Source organism: Salmo trutta, chromosome 23, assembly GCF_901001165.1.
Source record: "Salmo trutta chromosome 23, fSalTru1.1, whole genome shotgun sequence".
NCBI classification, from domain to species: domain Eukaryota; kingdom Metazoa; phylum Chordata; class Actinopteri; order Salmoniformes; family Salmonidae; genus Salmo; species Salmo trutta.
In genome coordinates this window covers 12,238,282-12,261,909 of record NC_042979.1, presented here as the reverse complement: position 1 = coordinate 12,261,909, position 23,628 = coordinate 12,238,282, and the positions used below count along the sequence as shown (strand labels likewise).

The following is a 23,628-nucleotide window of genomic DNA, read 5'->3' as shown; positions in this document are numbered from 1 at the left end:
ACTCAAACACAGCCAGCCACAACAGTAGTCTCATTATTTATCGGCACGCAAATAGACAACACAGATAGGATTGCATAGAAACCTGTACGTACGTAGAAACATATGCTAATTCACCCACACACCCACTGCATCTCTGCAAAAGCCCAAATGGGAAAATTTTAAATTAAAGACATTTAAATACTGGAGATGGGATGCATGCTCTGTGGGATTCGTGTAAGTGGGTGTTCTCGTTCAGTGTGTTGTGGATCTGTTGTACCTGGCTGATGGGAACAAATGGTTTGTGAATGCCCTGAGCAGAGACAGAGGAAGGAGGAGGAAGAGGAGAACAAAGCCTGCTGAGAGAGCCTAGAGGTCTGGGAGTAGGAGGAAGCGAGAGAAGGGAGACAGAGAGAGAGAGAGAGAGAGAGAGACAGAGAGAGACAGAGAGACAGAGAGGCAGAGAGAGGGAGAGGGAGAGAGAGACTAGAGGTTGGAGGAGGCGGCTCTGGAGGAAACAGATGAGGAGGAGGGTTAAATGCTGCTGCTGCTGCAGAGATGCCACTGTCACCACAGAGCGAGATAGAGAGAGAGAGAGAGAGGGGGGGATACTATATCTGAGTGAGCATAGGAGTAAGAGAGAGCAAGTGCATCTCTTAAAAAACAAAGTGCACCAAAACAGACACACTAGAAAATCATCCCTGAATAAATACACTCCTTTAAACCTCTCCACTACATTGTTCCCCTCCACCTCCTCTCATCCACTCTCTCTCTCTTTCTTCTCTCTCTTTCTCCCTTTCCCTCACACTCCTCTCAGTTCGACCTTTCTCCAGTGGAAGAGGATCCTGGCCGCTCCCACTCTTTCTCTCTCCCTCATGCATTAATGATCTGTGGTGATGAGAGTAGCGGAGAGGGCATCTTGTCAGGCCTGTCTGCCTCCCAGTCATCTGCCCTCTCCCAAGGACAGAGCACCACAGGCCATACAGACAGACTAAACAGGCCACAGATAGACATGAGGAGCTATGGATAGACATGAGGAGCTCCAGTCTGCAGGCTAACCCTTCTCATCTTCCATACCCTCTAACCATGACCTGGCAGATACTGATGGGGGCAGAAATGAGCCGACTGCGGAGGAGACAGACACCAGACAGTCACAAACACACCCAGGGTCTCCTATTCCATAAGCTGCTGTAAACTCGATAGCTATAACACTCAACTCACTTCAAAGGCTCTGTACATAGTCAATCAGGAAGTCACCATGCTGATACGTCTATCGAGTTAGAGTACATTTCCCAACAGAGAAAGACATAAAGAGAGAGCGAGAGAGAGAGAGAGAGAGAGAAAGAGAGAGAGCAAGAGAGAGAGAGAGAGCGAGAAAGAGAGGAGAGAGAGAAAGAGAGAAGAGAGAGAAAGAGAGAGAGCGAGAGAGAGAGATTAGAGAGAAGAAAGAGAGAGAGATTAGAGAGAAGAAAGAGAGAGAGAGAGAGAGAGAGAGAAAGGGAAAGAGGGAGAGAGAGAGCAAGAGAGAGAAAGGGAAGAGGGAGAGAGAGAGCAAGAGAGAGAGAGAGAGAGAGAGAGAGAGAGAGAGATGCAGCAGGAGACTTGTTCTGTGGCTCTTTCCTCTATTTGAGGATGCTGTAATGCTGGCTTTGAACTGCAGGACTGGCCCCAACTCCAACCTCATCCAATTCCCTGATTTCTCCTCTTCCTCACAAATTGTCCATCAGGCCATGCAGTTTAGTTCCCCCTACAATATAGACATGGTTGCCTCCACGGTGTCCTCTCACAATCACACTGGAGATTGGAGCATTTCTAGTTTTCCCTTCCTCAATATTGAGGACGAAAGAAAATCAGGTCGCAGTATTGTCTCCAGTGGGATATTCACTCTTCTTCAGTCCCTCGCACGCCCTCGTTCTGAGCTAAAGCAAAGGCCTAGTCTAATCAAACGGTGTAAAGAGAGAATAAAGAATGAGAGAGGAGGAAAGGAATGCAGGGACTTTGTTAGATGAACAGAGCTAAGATAAACAGTACAGTATTACCTCCAATTACCTGGGAAATTCAATAGTACTTCAACTAATATGGGGTATAAGCATTTCATACAGAGACTGCAGACTATAATATAATCAACAGTTGCTACCAGTCACTGGTTCTTTTACAAAAGCTTAATACATCAAGTGGGGATGTTATTCCTTTCATACTGTGAGTTCAGAAAACTAGCATTCCTAACAAACCAAATATATTGCCTTTGTTGTTTTAAGTATTTTGTTTGGTTTTGTGTCTAAAATGTCTCCACATCTTTTGAGCCTTACTGGGATACAAAATACTTTGGCTTTCCTTGGAATAAAACCGGAATTGTAATAATGTATCTCTTTGGAGTAAGTGTCTCTCCCTGTCACCTGCCGGGACAGATTTCCCAGAAGCCTCCTGTGATGCGTCCTGACAGCTGCAGAGAGAGATCTTGGCAGGATGAAAAGACTTCTCCCCTCTCCTCCCTGCTCCCTCCACCACAGCAGCACAGCGTTCCACAGTGCTCCATACCCAAATATTTGACTTTGCCTGTGATCCAGAGGCCTTTAAGGCTTCTAGCCCACTGATCTCTGCTTTCAAAGCGGGTGTTTAAAACACGTCTGACAGAGCAAGCAGCATCCCTAGTAAACTTGGGAGGGAAAGAGGGAGAGATGAAAGGAATGAGGGAGCGCGCGAGAGAGAGAGCGCGCGAGAGAGAGAGAGAGAGACTAAAGAGATATACTGTAGGTAGAGAGAGAGAGAGAAAGAGAGAGACGAGTTAAGATAAAAGAGGCCATTATCTTTCATATCATCAAAAACAGAATTATTGTTTGTCTGGTTAGAAAATGATTTGACATGATACTGTAGGTTCTAATGTCATTTCATTATTGTCTTCAGATGTTTTTACAACATTATAGATAAAACAGACGTTCAGAGGTGAAAAGGCATCAGATATGACAATGACATCAGATACCTTGGTGTCTGTGATACAGTCCCATGAGGATCTTAGGCTTTTTATAGTTACCCCTTAATGTAAAGGCGACCACATTTACCAGCCAAAATAGTTCAGAAGAGTCCATCCATATGTTACGTTTTGTTCGTTTTGGGCTGTTCAGGAACACGTCTTTTTTTTGGGACGCAAGCCGAAGTTCAGAGCCGAAGTCTACGCCCCTTCGTCGGTGATTGGCCAACAGTAGGGATTCTTCAATCAAGTCTTTTGTTGTCATTCAACGAGAGACGACTCGTTTTCAGGCCCATTTTTTCATAGAGAAATACTGCACCAAACATCTTAGGTAGATGTAAAATGTATCTCCTCAGCAAAAATGTCAAAATTAATGACATATTTCTTCAGTTATCTTAGATTAATTCTGACAGTTTTGAGGAAGTACTGGCTATGGCGACTCAAAATGGACAAACAGTACCATTGCCGCTTTTTTCTCGTTTTTCAAGCAAAGGTCTTTTAAGGAAGTATGCGGCCAGCCAAACTGAAGCATGCTGACGCCTTTAATGTCCCTTTGACACACTCCAACACACGTGGACGCACACACACACACACACACACACACACACACACACACACACACAACCTCATAGAGAAGTAATTATGACAATTGAAAGCATGAAGGTACAAATAACCTTTAAACAACGGTTGTAGAACCCGGAGAAGCGTATCCTCCTAAAACCATCTCAAAATGAATGCATATCAATTGATTCAGTCTTAGTCAGTCTTTATCAGTATCTTTATCAGTCTTAGTCAGTCTTTACCAGAGAGGGGTGCTGGTCACCACATGAGCCCCCTCTCCTCAACCAATAATGGAGACTACGTCACAGCACCATCAACTCCAACTCACCCATTACACTCCACACACGTACGAATAAACACACATTTCTAAATGTTATACATCCCCCCCTCCCTCTATGAAACGCGAGCCCTGACTCCCTGATGTGTTATCTGAGTGACAGACAGGGGCAGGGAAATGCACAGTGTGCACGACAGGGGGGTAAACACTGGGGCAAGAGAGAGGGGGCGAGAGAGAGAAAAAAAAGGGAGAGAGAGGGAGAAAGAGAGAGAGAGAGAAAGGGAGAGAGAAAAAAGAGAAAGAAAAACACAGAGAGAGACTTCTTCACAGGCTGGTGGTTTCAGCCAGCACCATCAGCCCCCACGTCCTCACCAGACTGTCTTCTCCCCAACCTCCCCCTCTCCCCTCCTTTCTCCAGCCCTCCCTGGGCCAGACAGCTGTGATTAATGGTGTGTCTGCTGAGGCGGGGTCCACCACTCCTGACTACACTAAACATTATCATAACTTTTCAGCTCTTATCGGAGCAGAGAGAATATTGGGAGCCCCGGGGACAAGATTTATGTCCAGTGGCTTGCCAACCATTCAACCTGCGCCACCACAACCTAACAGCCTATTTCCATTTAACTGCAGCACTTTAAAACTAGTGTGTTTAAAAAATGGCTCCTGAGGGGGGAAACATGGCAGACAGTGGATTCAGATTAGTAACAATAATGGAGAATTGACACTGATGAAATTACACTGCCTACTGTCATATTAACCCCTCATAAGGAAATCATTCACACCATGTTGAAAGTACAAGGTAATACTGTCTTCCATTCCCATTCTAACGTATACAGGCAATACTCTGCCTGAATATAAACCCCACCACACAGCGGTTGTAGTATATTTTACTAATGTGTTTTTAATACATGTAATATTCTTGCTTCAATATGTGCTGTGCCACGTGTCAACAGCAGCATCATAATAAAGGCAATATAACAGGAGAGTTTCATACTGTCTTTATATCATCTGTTCCCCCAGGAGCCATGAGTGTTTATATTACTGTACATTACCCTCTCTCTGCTGTCATTATCTCCTACACACAGGGATGAGTGGCTCCCCTCCCTCCCAACCACCACTAACGCTTTATTCTCTCACATAGGAGGAGGAGGAGGAAGGACTGAGGCCGCATAGACTTTGTACAGTATGATATACACACTAGAGAAACACCCATTCCCATACCCACATACTTATTGGAGCACTCACGCATATAGTACACCCCCTTATATAAGAGCCATCCACATCCATGCAACCACCCCACATAAACGCCCCACACACATTAGACCCATTCCTTTTTCAGAGCGTGATCGTGATGAACGTGTGAGCCGCTTGGAGCTCCGGAGTGTCACGCCGTAAAAATGCAATTTGGCTGCAGACGGTTCGCTGGAGATTTGGGCTGGGCTGTGGGGTTCTGCTGGGGGGGGGAGGGTGTGGGGGAGGCTGTAATCAGGGGAGGGTGAGAGGGGCTGCAGCGCTTAAGGGCACTATACCCTAACTGCCTCCTCGTCTCCCATGGGCAACACTTTCACATTACAACAGAGAGAGGGGAGGGGGGGCTAGAGAGAGGAGGGAGAGAGAGAGAGAGAGGTGTAGATGGGTGGAAAGTGTGAGGAGGAAAGTAGAGGAAGAAGACAAAGGCGAAGGAAAGACTCCCTCTCAAGACACAAGCCCTATAAATCCATAACCTAACCCATTGAAACCCATTCCACTCTGCCATCAGTGGAATTGATAAAGAAAGCCAGTGGTTACACGTTACAGAATATGCATTGAGTATTAAACAGCTCCATTCAGCTTCCATTTATGAAGTATATTTCTGTACCATGTACCGTACATTTCTGTTCCTGTACATTTCCATGTGTGTTGTGGCTGCCAGGCAATGTGCATGTGTGGCGCTGCTAGCGTAGCTACATCACCTCAGGGCCCTCCTGCCACCCAGCATAGTGCAGTCCGTGCCAGGGGCCATTAAGGCTCCACATACCCCTTAGCCACAGAGAGCTCCTGATGTGATGACTCTCTGCTGGAGAGAGAGTGGAGTCCTCCAGTCACTTCCCAATGCACAGCCCGAGTGCCACTGCAATCTGTTGTGACAAAGTGCCCCAAACTTGACAAATTGCTTTTTGTGAAGAGGGTACATGCACTTATTCATAGTTGTGTGTGTATATATATATATATATATATATATATATATATATATATATATATATATTATTTATTTTTTTAAGAAGAAAACACAAAATCACAGCTGTAAAGAGACTTCAGCAAAAAGTTTTCTTTAACAAGCAGACTAGAAGCAGGAGTGCTTTATCCACCTCTTAGTGGCCACGCCTCTTGTTTTGTTTTCTTGAGATTGAAGGAGGAGATAAACCAAAGTGTCGTGACCTGAATCAACATTGAGGCCTTTTGATATTAAACTGAACCAGATGTACAGTTGGACCTCCATCTATGTTCACCCAACATCAGCCCATACAGAAGGCCACCAGGTGTCCACCAACCTCTGAGGACATAAAACATTTTACAGCTAGCTAAAAGGTCATGACCCCATTGAAACCCCTGAGGCTACATCACAGACAGACAGGGGTCAACTAATGAAGCATGCAGGAAGACTTTACCTCCAATCAACCCGTTGACCTCCTCTTGCTCACTTCAATACACGTCTCTATTCTACATTTTCTATCTATCTAGTTGCTAAGGGTTGTAGACCAGAGTGTAGACCAGAGTGTAGACCAGAGTGCAGACCAGGTGCTCTATAATATTTCCTGTGATTCATCCATGCACACATCCTCCATTTTCTAAATGTTTTTTTCTGGTGAAGTGAGTCTGGTATGCATTATGAATGGCCTGCTTATAGTATTCTCCAAAAGCATCCAGCCCGCTTTTGACGAAGGAAAGAAACTGTGCTCACTCAAGGTGCATCATCAGCACACAACAACGCCAACTTCGTTTTTCTCAGTTCAGGCAGATCGACTGCAGTAGTGATAATTACACTTGTGATTGTACTGCTCATCCCTCCTCTCTCATCCCTCCTCTCTCATCCCTCCTCTCTCATCCCCCCTTCCTCTCATCCCTCCCCTCTCATCCCTCCTTCCTCTCTGATTCCATCTCTCTCCAGCTCTCCACTAAGCTCATCAGGCACATCTGTTTGCAGCACCACCAAACAAGGAGCACATTAACAAACAAACAGACAACAATTAGTCTCCTTTTGATGCCTTCCATGTGCTCCATTAGGGGAATGCTGGGATGGGATTGGATGATCAGAGTATGGCTGGGCGATATGGCCAAAATGTCATATCACAGTATTTTTCATATTTTCTGACAGCATTTAATATTTTCGAATAATAAGAGTTGTTAATGTGCTTTATGAGTAGTGTGTGACCCGATGGTGGTCTTTCTCCATTCTAATTGTTTTACACTGTTCAATTCAACTTCAAACCCAAATTGTTTTCTACATTTCCAATTTCTGAATTTCCTGCACTCATTTGAGATCATTTCCACACTGCCACATAGGGCTGCACAATATGGGCAAAAAATCTTGGCCTGATTTTTAACCAAATGTTGCATTTGCGATTAGATCAAAACACTTAGGTGAACTGTTGGAATCATGGAAATAGAATGATTATTCTAATTCGGGTAGTTAGAATATAAAAGTGAGCACTTTGAATACGCTGTTGATTGACATGAGAACGAATTAAAATGCCAGGGAGGAGTTATTGGGACAGGGTAGGAACCAAAGTGTTGGTCAGTGTTTCCTAGGGGTCCCTATAATCTATGGCTACATGAAATGTTTTCTATTTACTTAATGTAGCTAACATGTTCATGCTTCGCCTATTCCTCTTTGATTTAGAAGACACTGTTGCACAAGCAACATGCTGATTAAGGTATACTTCATCACTGGTATAGGGCTTTAGCTAGCTACGTTTGCTCTAACTCAGTACGTTTATTAGCTAGCTAGCCAGCTAACTAGCGATTAGTGTTAGCGGCTAACACGATTTAGCCACAACTTGCTAAGAAAAGATAAACTAGCTGTTTGCAAATGTAAGTAACAAACGAATAGCGTAATTATATAGCTTGAACATTTTTATTAAGAAGCACAACGGAAACAGCATCCTTGTCGTCAACATTGTTGCATCACCATGCAAACTGAACGTAAGTGTCTTGTGGTCGAACAACAACTCCTTGAGTGACAGGGGGCGGGGCTACGTCTGTTTGGAAAGCGGCAAGGAGAGAGAGCAGAGAGAGATGACTCAAATAGCGTTTTTTGTATCACATAATCAAAAACCAAACAATCAAATACCATTATAGAAAGTAAAGTAAAAACCCGGTCCTTTCATCAATACCGGTATATAGTAATATATGGTATACCGCCCAGCTCTAGATCAGAGGACTTGTAGGGAGCACTACTCTGCCATCTTACAGAGCAGAGCCAGCATGCAGTCTTTACACCACTTACCTTCTATAGGATTATGACGGGAATGGACACTCAAAGTTAATGACTGGTGCTCAAGACACCAAGGATAATGAAGTCTGAGGATTGTAGTTGCTGTGTTATATTTGTTTTATGTATTTTCAGACATTTATTTAATTTACAAATCTAATTGAATTTAATTCGGTCATGGTGACTTTTATCCCCCCCGTTGCCACAGCGACAGACATGAAGAATGTGAGCTGATCCAGAGCTGTCAGTCACGCTGCATTAGAGGGGGTCAAGACACAGCTGGGGGTCAGAGGTTAACCCCATTACGAGCTGGGGCTCCTCTCTTTGACCTCTACCCTCCTCTACTCTACTCTCCTCTGTCTGTCTGTCTGTCTGTCTGTCTGTCTGTCTGTCTGTCTGTCTGTCTGTCTGTCTGTCTGTCTGTCTGTCTGTCTGTCTGTCTGTCTGTCTTCTCCTCTCAGGGTCCTAAATTAACTTTTGGGTTTGACAACCAATAATGGCCTTGGTTATAAGCAGAGTTTAAAACCCTCAGCCAGACCCTGGTCTTACCTTGACTTCCTCTTGAAACACAAGCATAGCTCTGACTCTAGGCTTCCCCCTTTCAATATCCCTGGTGAGCATAACAATTAACTCTGAATTCCCTCCTGTCTTCTCTTTCCCAATACTCAACTCTTCCCAATACCAACAGACTCCTGAACAGCTTTTATCCCCAATCCATGAGTGCTAAATAGCTAGCAAAATGGCTACACGGACTATCTGACTTGACCCTTGTATTTTATTTGTATTCTTGCACTGTCTCTATGTACTCTCACAGGACTCTACACACTGACACTCCAACACACACACGCACACACACTCACTTAATTTGCTCACACACATACAAACATTTATACTGACTCTACACACACGCACACACACTCACATACAATCATAATTTACGCTGCTGCTACTCTGTTCATCATATATCCTGATGCCTTGTCACCTTACTCCTATACATATCTACAGTTGAAGTCGGAAGTTTACATACACTTAGGTTGGAATTATTAAAGCTTGTTTTTCAACAACTCAACAAATGTTTTGTTAATAAACTATAGTTTTGGCAAGTCAGTTAATTTTTCCAACTGTATCACAATTCCAGTGGGTCAGAAGTTTACATACACTAATTTGACTGTGCCTTTAAACAGCTTGGAAAATTCCAGAAAATGATGCCATGGCTTTAGAAGCTTCTGATAGGCTAATTGACATCATTTGAGTCAATTGGGAGGTGTACCTGTGGATGTATTTCAAGGCCTACCTTCAACCTCAGTGGCGTTTTGCTTGACATCATGGGAAAATCAAAAGAAATCAGCCAAGACCTCAGAAAAATAATTGTAGAATCCACAAGTCTGATTCATCCTTGGGAGAAATTTCCAAACGCCTGAAGGTACCGCGTTCATCTGTACAAACAATAGTACACAAGTATAAACACCATGGGACCACGCAGCTGTCATACCACTCAGGAAGGAGACACGTTCTGTCTCCTTGAGATGAACGTACTTTGGTGCGAAAAGTGCAAATCAATCCCAGAACAACAGCAAAGAACCCTGTGGAGATGCTGGAGGAAACAGGTACAAAAGTATCTATATCCACAGTAAAACGAGTCCTATATCGACATAACCTGAAAGGCCGCTCAGAAAGAAAGAAGTCACTGCTCCAAAACCGCCATAAAAAAGCCAGACTACGGTTTGCAACTGCACATGGGGACAAAGATCATACTTTTTGGAGAAATGTCCTCTGATCTGATGAAACAAAAATAGAACTGTTTGGCCATAATGACCATCGTTATGTTTGGAGGAAAAAGGGGGAGGCTTGCAAGCCAAAGAACACCATCCCAACCGTGAAGCACGGGGATGGCAGCATCATGTTGTGGGGGTGCTTTGCTGCAGGAGGGACTGGTGCACTTCACAAAATAGATGGCATCATGAGGCAGGAAAATTATGTGGATATATTAAAGCAACATCTCAAGACATCAGTCAGGAAGTTAAAGCTTGGTCGCAAATGAGTCTTCCAAATGGACAATGACCCCAAGCATACTTCCAAAGTTGTGGCAAAATGGCTTAAGGACAATAAAGTCAAGGTATTGGAGTGGCCATCACAAAGCCCTGACCTCATTTGTGGACAGAACTGAAAAAGTGTGTGCGACCAAGGAGGCCTACATACCTGACTCAGTTACACCATCTCTGTCAGGAGGAATGGGCCACAATTCACCAAACTTATTGTGGGAAGCTTGTGGAAGGCCACCCAAAACGTTTGACCTAAATGAAACAATTTAAAGGCAATGCTACCAAATACTAATTGAGTTTATGTAAACTTCTGACCCACTGGGAAGGTGATGAAAGAAATAAAAGCTGAAATAAATCATTCTCTACTATTATCCTGATATTTCACATTCTTAAAATAAAGTGGTGATCCAAACTGACCTAAGACAGGGAATTTTTACTGGGATTAAATGTCAGGAATTGTGAAAAACTGAGTTTAAAAGGATTTGGCTAAGGTGTATGTAAACTTCCGACTTCAAGTGTACCTCCATCACTCCAGTATCCCTGCACATTGTAAAGATGGTACTGGAACTGACTGACCCTGTCTATAGTTTACTTACTTCTCGTGTTCTTCTTCTATCTTTTTTTTTCTCCTGTGTTTTTGTTCGACCATATGTTATTTTTAGTGCTACATTGATATTGATTACTGCATTGATGGGTTTTGAACAAGAAATGCATTTCAGTGCACGTGACATAAAAACTTTAAACTTTCCTCTCATCCCCCTGCACTCTCTTTTGCTTCACTCCCCTCCCTCGCGTTCCCCATTCTCCACTCCTCCTCTCCTTCTATCCTCTGCTCATTATTTAATTTTTGATGAGAGGGGGGACTGGGAGTACTAACCCCAGTGCACTCACAGGCCCAAGCCTGGACTGCTTTAATATTTCATGGAGATGTGCAATAACACCAAACACACACACACAGAGACACACACACATACACAAGCACACACACAAGCACACTGCCTGTGGGCGTACTGTAGCGCTGAGAGGTGGCGGGGAGAGCAGGTGTCGTTGGCGAATGCTAATTGAACTTGTCCATGGGTCAGTAAGCCTTCCTGTTCCCCCCGAACCGTCGTGAACAGATACTTCCTGCCGGCCTGGGAGAGGGGCTGTTAGAAGGGCTCTACGGCTGTATGTCTGGGGGCATCCATTTCCCGCTCTAACAGTACCCAGCCTCTTCATAGGTATTACTGTATTAGTAATTATGGGAGAGATGGAGCCTCTGAGCCCCATGATGAGTAGGATTACATAGAGCTGTCAATCATTGACTGCTATCATCGAACAGCAGGCCAAAGAGATGGAGGATGACTCAGGGATTTTCTCAGGCAACAGTCTGATTCAAATCAACTTCCTTCACAATCACCTGGCTGAAGCAAAACAAGTCCATTACTTCCACAGTCACATGATCTGGAGGCCTGCATATCTTCTCAGCATGTTTTGATTCGTTCTATTTCAATACTACATGACCCGTTGTTGTGCCCTTCCACATGTACATCCCTACAGAGTCTACCAGTCCTATCAATCTGTATTCTCCCATTATGGATGGAGAGGCAGAATGATCCTGACACCCTCGTTATAATATAAATGAGAATGTGTGTATGATAGGCAATAACACACACGGTGTTAGGCCTCATTCAGTTTGTAGATGAGATTATGCAGGTACAGCGAGGTCATGTAAGCCAATCCCCTCGGCCCATTACAACAGCGCTCATGCATTTCTCATCATTATAGCACCCCTCCCATTATGTAAGCCCTCCTTCCCTCCTCCTGGTGTGTGGGGTCTGCCTGGTGCCTGGCCCATGTATCATTCATACGGTTATAGTGCATCTCTTTGTTTTACGCCGTCTCAATGGCATTAATGGCGCCATGTTATCTAGCTAGCAGCTACAGGGCCTTTAGAAAATATTCACACCCCTTGACCTATTCCACATGTTGTTGTGTTACAGCCTGAAATAAAAATGTATAAAAATAAAATAGAAAATCGGTCTCTTATCTCCACACAATACCCCATAATGACAAAGTCAAAACATGTTTTCAGGATTTATTTTCTGATTTATTGAAAATGATATATTCCATTTAGATAAGAATTCACTGCCCTGAGTCCATATTTTGTAGAAGCACCTTTGGCAGCGATTACAGCTGTGAGTCTTTTTTGGTAAGTTTTCCACACCAGGATTGTACAACATTTGCCAATTACTCTTCTCAAAATTGTTCAAACTCAAATTGGTTGTTGATAATTTATTAACAACCATTTTCAGGTCTTGCCATAGATTTTCAAGCAGCTTTAAGTCAAAACTGCCACTCAGGAACATTCACTATCTTCATGGTAAGCAACTCCAGTGTAGATCTGGCCTTGTGTTTTAGGTTATTCTCCTGCTGAAAGGTGAATTCAAATCCCAGTGACTGAACCATGTTTTCCTCAAGGATTTTGCCTGTACTTAGATCCATTCCTTTTCTTTTTTATCCTGAAATAATCCCCAGTCCTTAACCCATAACAAACAGTTGAAGTCAGAAGTTTACATACACCTTAGCCAAATACATTTAAACTCAGTTTGTACAATTCCTGACATTTAATCCTAGTAAAAATTCCCTGTCTTAGGTCAGTTAGGATCACCACTTTATTTTAAGAATGTGAAATGTCAGGATAATAGTAGAGAGAATGATTTATTTCAGCTTTTATTTATTTCATCACATTCCCAGTGGGTCAGAAGTTTACATAAACTCAATTAGTATTTGGTAGCATTGCCTTTTAATTGTTTAACTTTGGTCAAACGTTTCGGGTAGCCTTCCACAAGCTTCCCACAATAAGTTGGGTGAATTGTGGCCCATTCCTCCTGACAGAGCTGGTGTAACTGAGTCAGGTTTGTAGGCCTCCTTGGTCGCACATGCTTTTTCAGTTCTGCCCACAAATGTTCTATAGGATTGAGGTCAGAACTTTGTGATGGCCACTCCAATACCTTGACTTTGTTGTCCTTAAGCCATTTTGTCACAACTTTGGAAGTATGCTTGGGGTCATTGTCCATTTGGAAGACTCAAGCTTAACTTCCAGACTGATGTCTTGTGATGTTGCTTTAATATAGCCACATAATTTTCCTGCCTCTTGATGCCATCTATTTTGTGAAGTGCATCAGTCCCTCCTGCAGCAAAGCACCCCCGCAACATGATGCTGCCACCCCCGTGCTTCACGGTTGGGATGGTGTACTTTCGGCTTGCAAGCCTCCCCCTTTTTCCTCCAAACATAACAATGGTCATTATGGCCAAACACTATTTTTGTTTCATCAGACCAGAGGACATTTCTCCAAAAAGTATGATCTTTGTCCCCATGTGCAGTTGCAAACCGTAGTCTGGCTTTTTTTATGGCGGTTTTGGAGCAGTGACTTCTTCCTTTCTGAGCGGCCTTTCAGGTTATGTCGATAAAGGACTCGTTTTATTGTGGATATAGATACTTTTGTACCCGTTTCCTCCAGCATCTTCACAAGGTCCTTTGCTGTTGTTCTGGGATTGATTTGCACTTTTCGCACCAATGTACATTCATCTCCAGGAGAAAGAACGCGCTTCTCATTCTTTAGCGGTATGCGTGGTCCCATGGTGTTTATATTTGCATACTATTGTTTGTACAGATGAACGCGGTACCTTCAGGCATTTGGAAATTGCTCCCAAGGATGACCCAGACTTGTGGAGGTCTGCAATTATTTTTCTGAGGTCTTGGCTGATTTCTTTTGATTTTCTAATTTTCCCATTTTCCAAGCTGTTTAAAGGCGCAGTCAACTTAGTGTATGTAAACTTCTGACCCACTGAAATTGTGATACAGTGAATTTTAAGTGAAATAATCTGTCTGTAAACAATTGTTGGAAAAATTACTTGTATCAAGCACACAGTAGATGTCCTAACCGACTTGCCAAAACTATAGTTTGTTAACAAGAAATGTGTGGAGTGGTTGAAAAATTAGTTCTAATGACTCCAACCTAAGTGTATATAAACTTCCGACTTCAACTGTAACTCAGCCACCACTATGCTTGAAAGTACAGAGAGTGGTACTCAGTAATACGTTGTATTGGATTTGCCCAAACATAACACTTTGTATTCAGGACAAAAAGTTAATTGTTTTTCCAAAAAGTTAATTGTCTTGTGCAAACAGGATGCATGCTTTGGAATATTTTTATTCTGTACAGGCTTTCTTCTTTTCACTCTGTCAGTTAGGTTAGTCTTGTGGAGTAACTACACTGAACAAAAATATAAACAGAAAATAATTTTATTGAGTTACAATTTATAAAGAAATCAGTCAATTGAAATAAATTCATTAGGCCCTAATCTATGGATTTTACATGACTGGGAATACAGATATGAATCTGTTGGTAACAGATACCTTAAAAAAAGGTAGGGCTGTGAATCAGAAAACCAGACAGTATCTGGTGGGAACTGGAACACGCTGTCGTACACGTCGATCCAGAACATCCCAACTTTGCTCTACGGGTGACATGTCTGGTGAGTATGCAGGCTATGGAAGAACTGGGACATTTTCAGTGTGTAGGAATTGTGTACAGATCCTTGCAACATGGGGCCATGCATTATCATGCTGCAAGATGAGATGATGGCAGCAGATGAATGGCACAACAATGGGCCTCAGGATCTCGTCACGGTATCTCTGTGCATTCAAAATGCCATCGATAAAATGCAATCGTGTTCGTTGTCTGTAGCTTATGCCTGCCCATACCATAACCCCAGCGCCACCATGGGGCACTCTGTTCTGCCATCTGCCCAGTACAGTTGAAACTGGGATTCATCCGTGAAGAGCACACTTCTCCAGCGTGCCAGTGACCATCAAAGGTGAGCATTTGCCCACTGACGACAAACTGCAGTCAGGTCAAGACCCTGGTGAGGATGGCGAGCACGCAGATGAGCTTCCCTGAGACGGTTTCTGACAGTTTGTGCAGACATTCTTTGGTTGTGCAAACTCAGTTTCAGCAGCTGTTCGGGTGGCTGGTCTCAGACGATACCGCAGGTGAAGAAACCGGATGTGGAGGTCCTGGGCTGGTATGGTTACATGTGGTCTGCGGTTGTGAAGCCGGTTGGACGTACTGACAAAATCTAAAACGACGTTTGAGCCGGCTTATGGTAGAGAAATTAACATTCAATTCTCTGGTAACAGCTGTGGTGGACATTCTTGCAGTCAGCATGCCAATTGCACGCTCCCTCAAAATTTGAGACATCCATGGCGTTTTGTTGTGTGACAAAACATGGGGGGGTCTGCACATTTTAGAGTGGCTTCTTTTAGCACAAGGTGCACCTGTGTAATAATCATGCTTTTTAAATAAGGTGGATGGATTATTTGGCCAAAGGAGAAATGCTCACTAACAGGGATGTAAACAAATTTGTACTCAAAAGTTAAGGAAAATAATATTAGCTCACGAAACATGGGAAACACACTTTACATGTTGCATTTATATTTTTGTTCAGTGTGCAATGTTGTTGATCCATCCTCAGTTTTCTCCTACCACAGCCATTAAACGTTGTAACTGTTTTAAGTCATCATTGGTCTCATGGTGAAATCCCTGAAAAATCATGTTAACCACTATTATTTGAGCTTGCCATTACAAAGGAATTGAATACTTATTGACTCAAGACATTTCAGCTTTAAATGTTTTAGAAATGTGTAAAAATTTCGAAAACATAATTGCGCTTTGACATTATGGAGTATTTATTGTGTGTGGGTCAGTGACAAAAAATCTCAATTGAATCAATTTTTAATTCAGGCTGTAAAACAACAAAATGTGGAAAAAGTCAAGGGGTGTGAATACTTTCTGAAGGCACTGCAGCTACTATACTTGAGATTTAACAAAGTGTAACGAAAATATTTATTTTAGAGGTACAGTATAGTCTTACCTGTAGACGACACAATCATGGTAGTTGAGGAGAAGAGGATCCAGACGTGGAACAAAGAAGAGAAAAAATTAATTAGTCTGAGAAAAATTAAAATAAATATCAAGCTCAGGCAATTTCCATTTCCATGCCAAACTATCTAAATATCAAAATGCTTTTTCAATGCATTCTGTCATTAAAATGTCTAATATTTAGTTTGTTTCCGGCTCTGAAATAGAAATTGAAATGACCTTTGGATAATAATAGCATGCCATTTAATGTGATACATAACGGTACAGTCGACCCAGAAGATACAGGAGTCACATCAGCCAATGGTAACACACTATTCTGTGTCGGAAAAGAAGGAACTCAGGACTGGATTGTGTATAGAATTTATGGAGTGTGTATAGAAGGAGAACGTGTCTCCAGAAGCCCAGTCAGAGTGTGTGTAGAACATAGAACATGTAGTACTCTGAGGGGGAGGAACGTACATACGGCTTTAATTAGGGTCAGGCAGACCTGACTATTTGTTTTCATTTGGCTGATTTACCCCCTTTCATTTGGCAGCTGGCTAACATGCATGCCCCAGACCCCCACGCCAGACCCTGAGCCCCTACCCTGAGGTGAGGGGATACGGCTGGCTCTGGGAAGGGGAGATGGGTGGGAGGCGAGGAAGGGAATTATGGGGGGTGGGTGGCTCTCCTGCTAGGGTGCATGACCCTGGGCAGTGTGGCGATGGAGGAAGCAAAGCCAGTCAGATGCTTCAGAGCAGGACACAGAGATTACGCCTGCTTTTAACAGGGGGCCACCTGTCATGTGTACATATATACTCTGTGTACATATACTGAGGGGGTTTATTCAGTGCAATATTGCATGTGACCCCTATGTCTTTCCTCATGGGTAAACACATTTCCTTTGGTCCTAAGCCTTGGGGGGAAAGGTGATATCCCATCAGTGTGTTAGAGGGGGGCGAGATGTACCCCAAAGACATTATATTAGATATTAGGACCACGCCCCAGATTACATGAGGCTTTAAATCGATTCCCCAAGGAAAATCTTTCTATGACTTTACTGGAACCAAGCCTTGAGCTTCTCTCTAACATACTGATGGTCCAGTGGGGCGATTCCATGCCAACATGGATGGAAAATATTTTTGGTATCTCAGATTGTGAGAAATGTCTGAACACAAAAACGTATTGGGAGGAAGGATGTTCGACATGCTTTTTACATTTGTATCACAAACCATTTTTTAGAAAATCATGATGAAAGTGGCCATCTTAGACCTATATATGCCTCCAGTAAGTAAGACCCCATGATCTGTGAACCGTACATGATACAGACAACATCTGGGTGTCATTATACTCCCTATAGTGTTCTCTTAAATATGGAGTATGTCTAGATTCTGAAATAGTATTATTAATATTTCAAAAGTACCCTTTTGATTTTGCTTATTTTTTACATAGTTTGAAACAATATACTCTTCAAACCCATCACACTTCCAGAGTGGCTTTCTGCTACTTGAATTCTTATGTAAATGTGATATTTCAGTTGATTTTATTTCATAAATCAACATAAAATTCTAAAAAACAGTTTCTGCTTTGTCATTATGGGGTATTGTGTGTCGATTGATGAGGAAAAAAAGCTATTTAATCCATTTTAGAATAAGGATGTAACCTACCAAAACGTGGAAAAAGTCAAGGGATCTGAATACTTTCCCGAAGGCACTGTATGTGGCGGCAGAGGGAATCAAACACTGCACACCATACATCAGTTTGTGAAAAGAACAGCTATGCTACACACAGTAGACAACAAACCATGAAGTCCAATAAGGAAATTATCCAAGATATATGATCTACAATTCTGTCATCATTCAGCCTGGGCTGGTCTAGGCCCGTCAATAAGGGGTTAAACAACACCGTTAACATTTAAAGGGACGGTAAGTGGCTCCATTAGCCTGGCTGACTACTGCTGCTGCGGGGTAGGAGGTAAGGGAGGTGGGTAGGGGACAGGGTGGGAGAAGGGTAGGGGGACGGGTGGGGAGGTGAGTAGGGGGACAGGGTGGGGAGGTGGGTAGGGGGACATAGTGGGGAGGTGGGTAGGGGGACGGGGTGGTGAGGTAGATAGGGGGACGGGGTGGTGAGGTGGTGAGGTGGGTAGGGGGATGGGGTGGTGAGGTGGGTAGGGGGACGGGGTGGAGAGGTGGGTAGGGGGACGGGGTGGAGAGGTGGGTAGGGGGACGGGGTGGTGAGGTGGGTAGGGGGACGGGGTGGAGAGGTGGGTAGGGGGACGGGGTGGTGAGGTAGGTAGGGGGACGGGGTAGTGAGGTGGTGAGGTGGGTAGGGGGACAGGGTGGGGAGGTGGGGTAGGGGGACGGGGTGGGGAGGTAGGTAGGTAGGGGGACGGGGTGGTGAGGTGGGTAGGGGGACGGGGTGGTGAGGTGGGTAGGGGGACGGGGTGGTGAGGTGGTTAGGGGGACGGGGTGGTGAGGTAGGTAGGGGGACGGGGTGGTGAGGTGGGTAGGGGGACGGGGTGGTGAGGTGGGTAGGGGGACGGGGTGGTGAGGTGGGTAGGGGGGACGGGGTGGGGAGGTGGGTAGGGGGACGGGAGGTGGGTAGGGGGACGGGTTGGTGAGGTGGGTAGGGGGACGGGGTGGGGAGGTGGGTAGGGGAACGGGGTGGGGAGGGTGGTTAGGGGGACGGGGTGAGGAGGTGTGTAGGGGGACGGGGTGGTGAGGTGGGTAGGGGACGGGGTGGGGAGGTGGGTAGGGGGGACGGGGTGGGGAGGTGGGTAGGGGGACGGGGTGGTGAGGTGGTTAGGGGGACGGGGTGGTGAGGTGGTTAGGGGGACGGGGTGGTGAGGTGGGTAGGGGGACGGGGTGGGGAGGTGGGTAGGGGGGTAGGGGGGACAGGGTGGGGAGGTGGGTAGGGGGACGGGGTGGGGAGGTGGTTAGGGGGACGGGGTGGGGAGGTGGTTAGGGGGACGGGGTGGGGAGGTGGGTAGGGGGACGGGGTGGTGAGGTGGGTAGGGGGACGGGGGGTAGTGAGGTGGGTAGGGGGACGGGGTGGGGAGGTGGGTAGGGAGACGGGGTGGGGAGGTGGGTAGGGGGACGGGGTGTGGAGGTGGGTAGGGGGACGGGGTGGGGAGGTGGGTAGGGGGACGGGGTGAGGAGGTGCCCCTGAGACATCCGGTCATGGTGGAGGCAGGAGCAGGGTTAGCTAAGATAAAAACTCCATCATCTGCAGCACACATATTAAAATCAAAGCTCCTGCACAGTTCTGCCATCCATCCCAGCAGACTTCCTAGTCACAGGAAGCGCCTCAGGGGTTGGCATTTATTTGTCATGAATCTTGTCATGGATGCAGCTCTGCAGGGTGGTCACTAGCTGGAAACCGCTCAGTTCTGCCTCCAGGACAAGACTCATCCAAATAAATGTCAACCTGCCCCTCACAGGAAATGAGAGAGAGAGAGAGAGAGAGACTTTCATTCATGTGGTCTATACTTTTACCTTCAAAGAAACAAAACAGCACCAAACCCATTTGAATCTTACAGAGAACTGAGCATCGGTAGAGTCTTCTCTATTCGTTGTCTTTTGGTAGCTCCTCAGTAACTTGACCAGCACATCCAATCACTAACCAGCATAATCTCCTGTTCTCCTAATTGGGGAATGAGAATGATGCCAGGGGAATACTAACGAGTGCATACCTGTTTATTAGTTAGGACTGTTCATCAGTAGTTGAGAGATGGTCAATGCCTTCCTGTGTGGGCAGTGATTGGTTGCCTGTGACGGTGGTTGTGGTTGGTTAGGATTCGGCCTCTGTGTGTGAGGGTTGATAATACAGGCCATGTGGGCCAGGCTGAGGTTGCCATGTTCACACTCACTCAGGCCTGCAGCAGCTACCCCTCTCTGGGCCTCCGGGCCCTGCTCCTCCCTGCCTGGCCCTGCTCCTTCAGTTAGCACCTTCTAACACACAGGCCTTGGGCTGAGCACCTACTGCAGAACACACTGACCCACCAGGACCCTCCGAATCCAATACACACCTACTCTGTCACACACACCTGCTCAGGGTCTCTGCTTACGGTCGGCTATATCATTACCTCATGTGACTCATGGTGCCAAGCCAAAGGCCAAGCCAAAGGTTTAAAGACGAAAGTAAAAGCACCATATGCTACTCTACTGAACCATCACAAACTAAACACTCTCTAGTCTCTACAACACACACAGAATCACACACACACAGAATCACACACACACACCTATAAGCATGGATCCCCTAGAAAGGCCAGCTAAGTAAATAGATAGGACTAGGTTGACCCACTACACATGTCACCTGGTGGGACTTCCTTTGAACTGACACACACTGACAGCACTGAGCTCCTATGGGACCTTGTTGTATAACACACTCACTCATACACTCACTCACACACTCACACACTCACTCACTCACACACTCACACACACACGCTGACTGCTGAAAAACAAGGAACACATGCCAAGCTGAATGTAACTGTTCTGACTTCTGCTTTCTCCCTGATAACACACACACTCAATCACACACATGCACGTGCACTGAGGAGGAGAGATATGAAATACGTATTTCATGTGTCCCAGTCTGCCGCTGTCTGTCCTTTATGGGCCCAGTAAATCTATGATGGTGAAGATGGGTTCCAGCCAGAGCTAAACATTTAATTCATTAATCTACAGCTTTCATTTCAATTTGAGCTTACACAACACAGCTCAGCAGTTTGCCTGGTAATAAGGGAAGATCTGAACCCAGCGCTTTAATAAATGTGTTAATTCGGAGCTCACGAGGTAGAAACAAGGCCATCATCTGAGATACATTTCCCCTGCCTCCATCAGGTCCACAGGGGAGGAAATTAAGACCATACATCACATCACACAGCAGCCATCCCTGTGTCTGTGACTCAAATATGGCTCTGTGTCTGTGTGTGTGTGTGTGTGTGTGTGTGTGTGTGTGTGTGTGTGTGTGTGTGTGTGTGTGTGTGTGTGTGTGTGTGTGTGCGTGCGTGCATGCGTGCGCGTGCGTGCGCGTGCGTGTACGTGTGTGGACCTCTTGAGCAGCCAGGAGCTTTCTTATTACTGAATGAGGCTCTGTTGAAGTGCTAGCTGCTTCTACTGAACCTAAACATTTCTATTACTCCACCAGCACAGCACAGGCACAAAATTGTCAAGGTGAGGCTTTCGCTTTTCTTTGAAGGAAAACATCTTTACAAGATAATAGCCTTTTGTATAATTACTATGTTTTTCATCAAACACACACACACACACACACACACACACACACACACACACACACACACACACACCATTGAAGAAACTGGGGTCTGTCACGAGTCCTAGGGTCTCCCTATTTCAGAAACACACAACCCTTGTGCTAGGCAGTCTGTCACAGCTCTATTATTAAACCGCAAAACACACACACGCTCACCAAGAAATGGAGAGGAAGTGGAAGTTCCTCTCAAATATGATTTCCTTTCCACACTGCTCGGAGTGTTTGTTTTTGATGAAAGTGGAGAGTGTGTGGAGGAGAAATGTACTGAGAAGTCTGGATCGTTAGTGGGGTTTACCACCATGTGCATGACAAGTTCATAATGAAGACATCTTCTACACAACATCACACACCACAAATCTAAATCACTGCCTATGTGTACTGCCACTGAGACTTACTAACAGCCTGCACATAGACACTGGTGGAAAACTCCAGTCGAGTGTTTGGAGAAATAACTGAATGATTGATACACACAAGGGACTATATCAGCTGAGTAAGTTACCCTGCTAGAAATAAGAAGCTGTCATAAACTTGGCATGCATTTTTCCTGAACTGTACTGTATATACAAAAGTATGTGGACACCCCTTCAAATTAGTGGATTCGGCTATTGCAGCCACACCCGTTGCTGACAGGTGTATAAAATCGAGCACACAGCCATGCAATCTCCATAGACAAACACTGGCAGTAGAATGGCCTCACTGAAGAGCTCAGTAATGTTCCACGTGGCACCGTCATAGGATGCTACCTTTCCAACAAGTCAGTTCGTCAAATTTCAGCCCTGCTAGAGCTGCCCTGGTCAACTGTAAGTGCTGTTATTGTGAAGTGGAAATGTCTAAGAGCGACAACGGCTCAGCCGCAAAGTGGTAGGCCACACAAGCTCACAGAACAGGACCCCCGAGTGCTGAAGCGAGTAGAACATAAAAATCATATGTCCTCGGTTGCAACACTCACTACCGAGTTCCAAACTGCCTCTGGAAGCAACGTCAGCACAAGAACTGTTTGTTGGGAGCTTCATGAAATGGGTTTCCATGGCCGAGCAGCTGCACACAAGCCTAAGCTCACCATGTGCAATGCCAGGTGTCAGCTGGAGTGATGTACCATCCGGCAGTCTGACGGACAAATCTGGGTTTGACGGATGCCAGGAGAACGCTACGTGCCCCAATGCATAGTGCCAACTGTAAAGTTTAGTGGAGAAGGAATAATGGTCTGGGGCTGTTTTTCATGGTTCGGGTTATGCCCATTAGTTCCAGTGAAGGGAAATATGACATTCTAGACAATTCTGTGCTTCCAACTTTGTGGCAACAGTTTGGGGAAGGCCCTTTCCTGTTTTAGCATGACAATGCCCCCATGCACAAAGTGAGGTCCATACAGAAATGGTTTGTTGAGATTGGTGTGGAAGAACTTGACTTGCCTACACACCCCTGACCTCAACTCCATCGAACACCTTTGGGATGAGTGGGAACGCCGACTGCGAGCCAGGCCTAATCTCCCAACATCAGTGCCCAACCTCACTAATGCTCTTGTGGCTGACTGGAAGCAAGTCCCTGCAGCAATGTTCCAACATCTAGTGGAAAGCCTTTCCAGAAGAGTGGAGGTTGTTATAGCAGCAAAGTGGGGACCAACTCCGTACTAATGCTCATGATTTTGGAATGAGATGTTTGACGAGCAGGTGTCCACATACTTTTGGTCATGTAGTGTATGTTCCACTATACTCTTTTAGTCTTCCCTGCCCCTTTCCCACCCCTCCGTCTCTATAGTCATGGCTAATGCTCTCTGGGAATGGGATTGTATGTACTGGAGGTTAGAGGTCAAGTTTGTCAAAGTCTGGGATTGCTCAGAAAGCTCCTCGACTCTGACAGGCCTACATCACACACACAGCCTCTAATCTTCCCCCAGGCATCCAGTTAGTACCCCTCTTACACACACGTGCATGCACGCACACACACACACACACACACACACACACACACACACACACACACACACACACACACACATAGGACTCAGGTTCCAGACCATCAGTAACTCTCCACTCTACCACCCCTCCTCCCTGTTTCCTGGTAATGTCTTTTTAAAAGGGGGCACTGAAAGCTTTTCTCCTTCCTCCTTTCAGAGTTTGTTTAAACTAGCTAATTAGTGTGGGTCCTCA

General features: G+C 45.1%; 1 protein-coding gene across 3 annotated transcripts in view; it reads right to left on the bottom strand.

Annotated features, from left to right (window-relative positions):
* The window catches only part of unc5cb (unc-5 netrin receptor Cb), a 175,141-nt gene that overhangs the window by 104,982 nt on the left and 46,531 nt on the right, over nt 1–23,628 (bottom strand). The window lies entirely within an intron of this gene.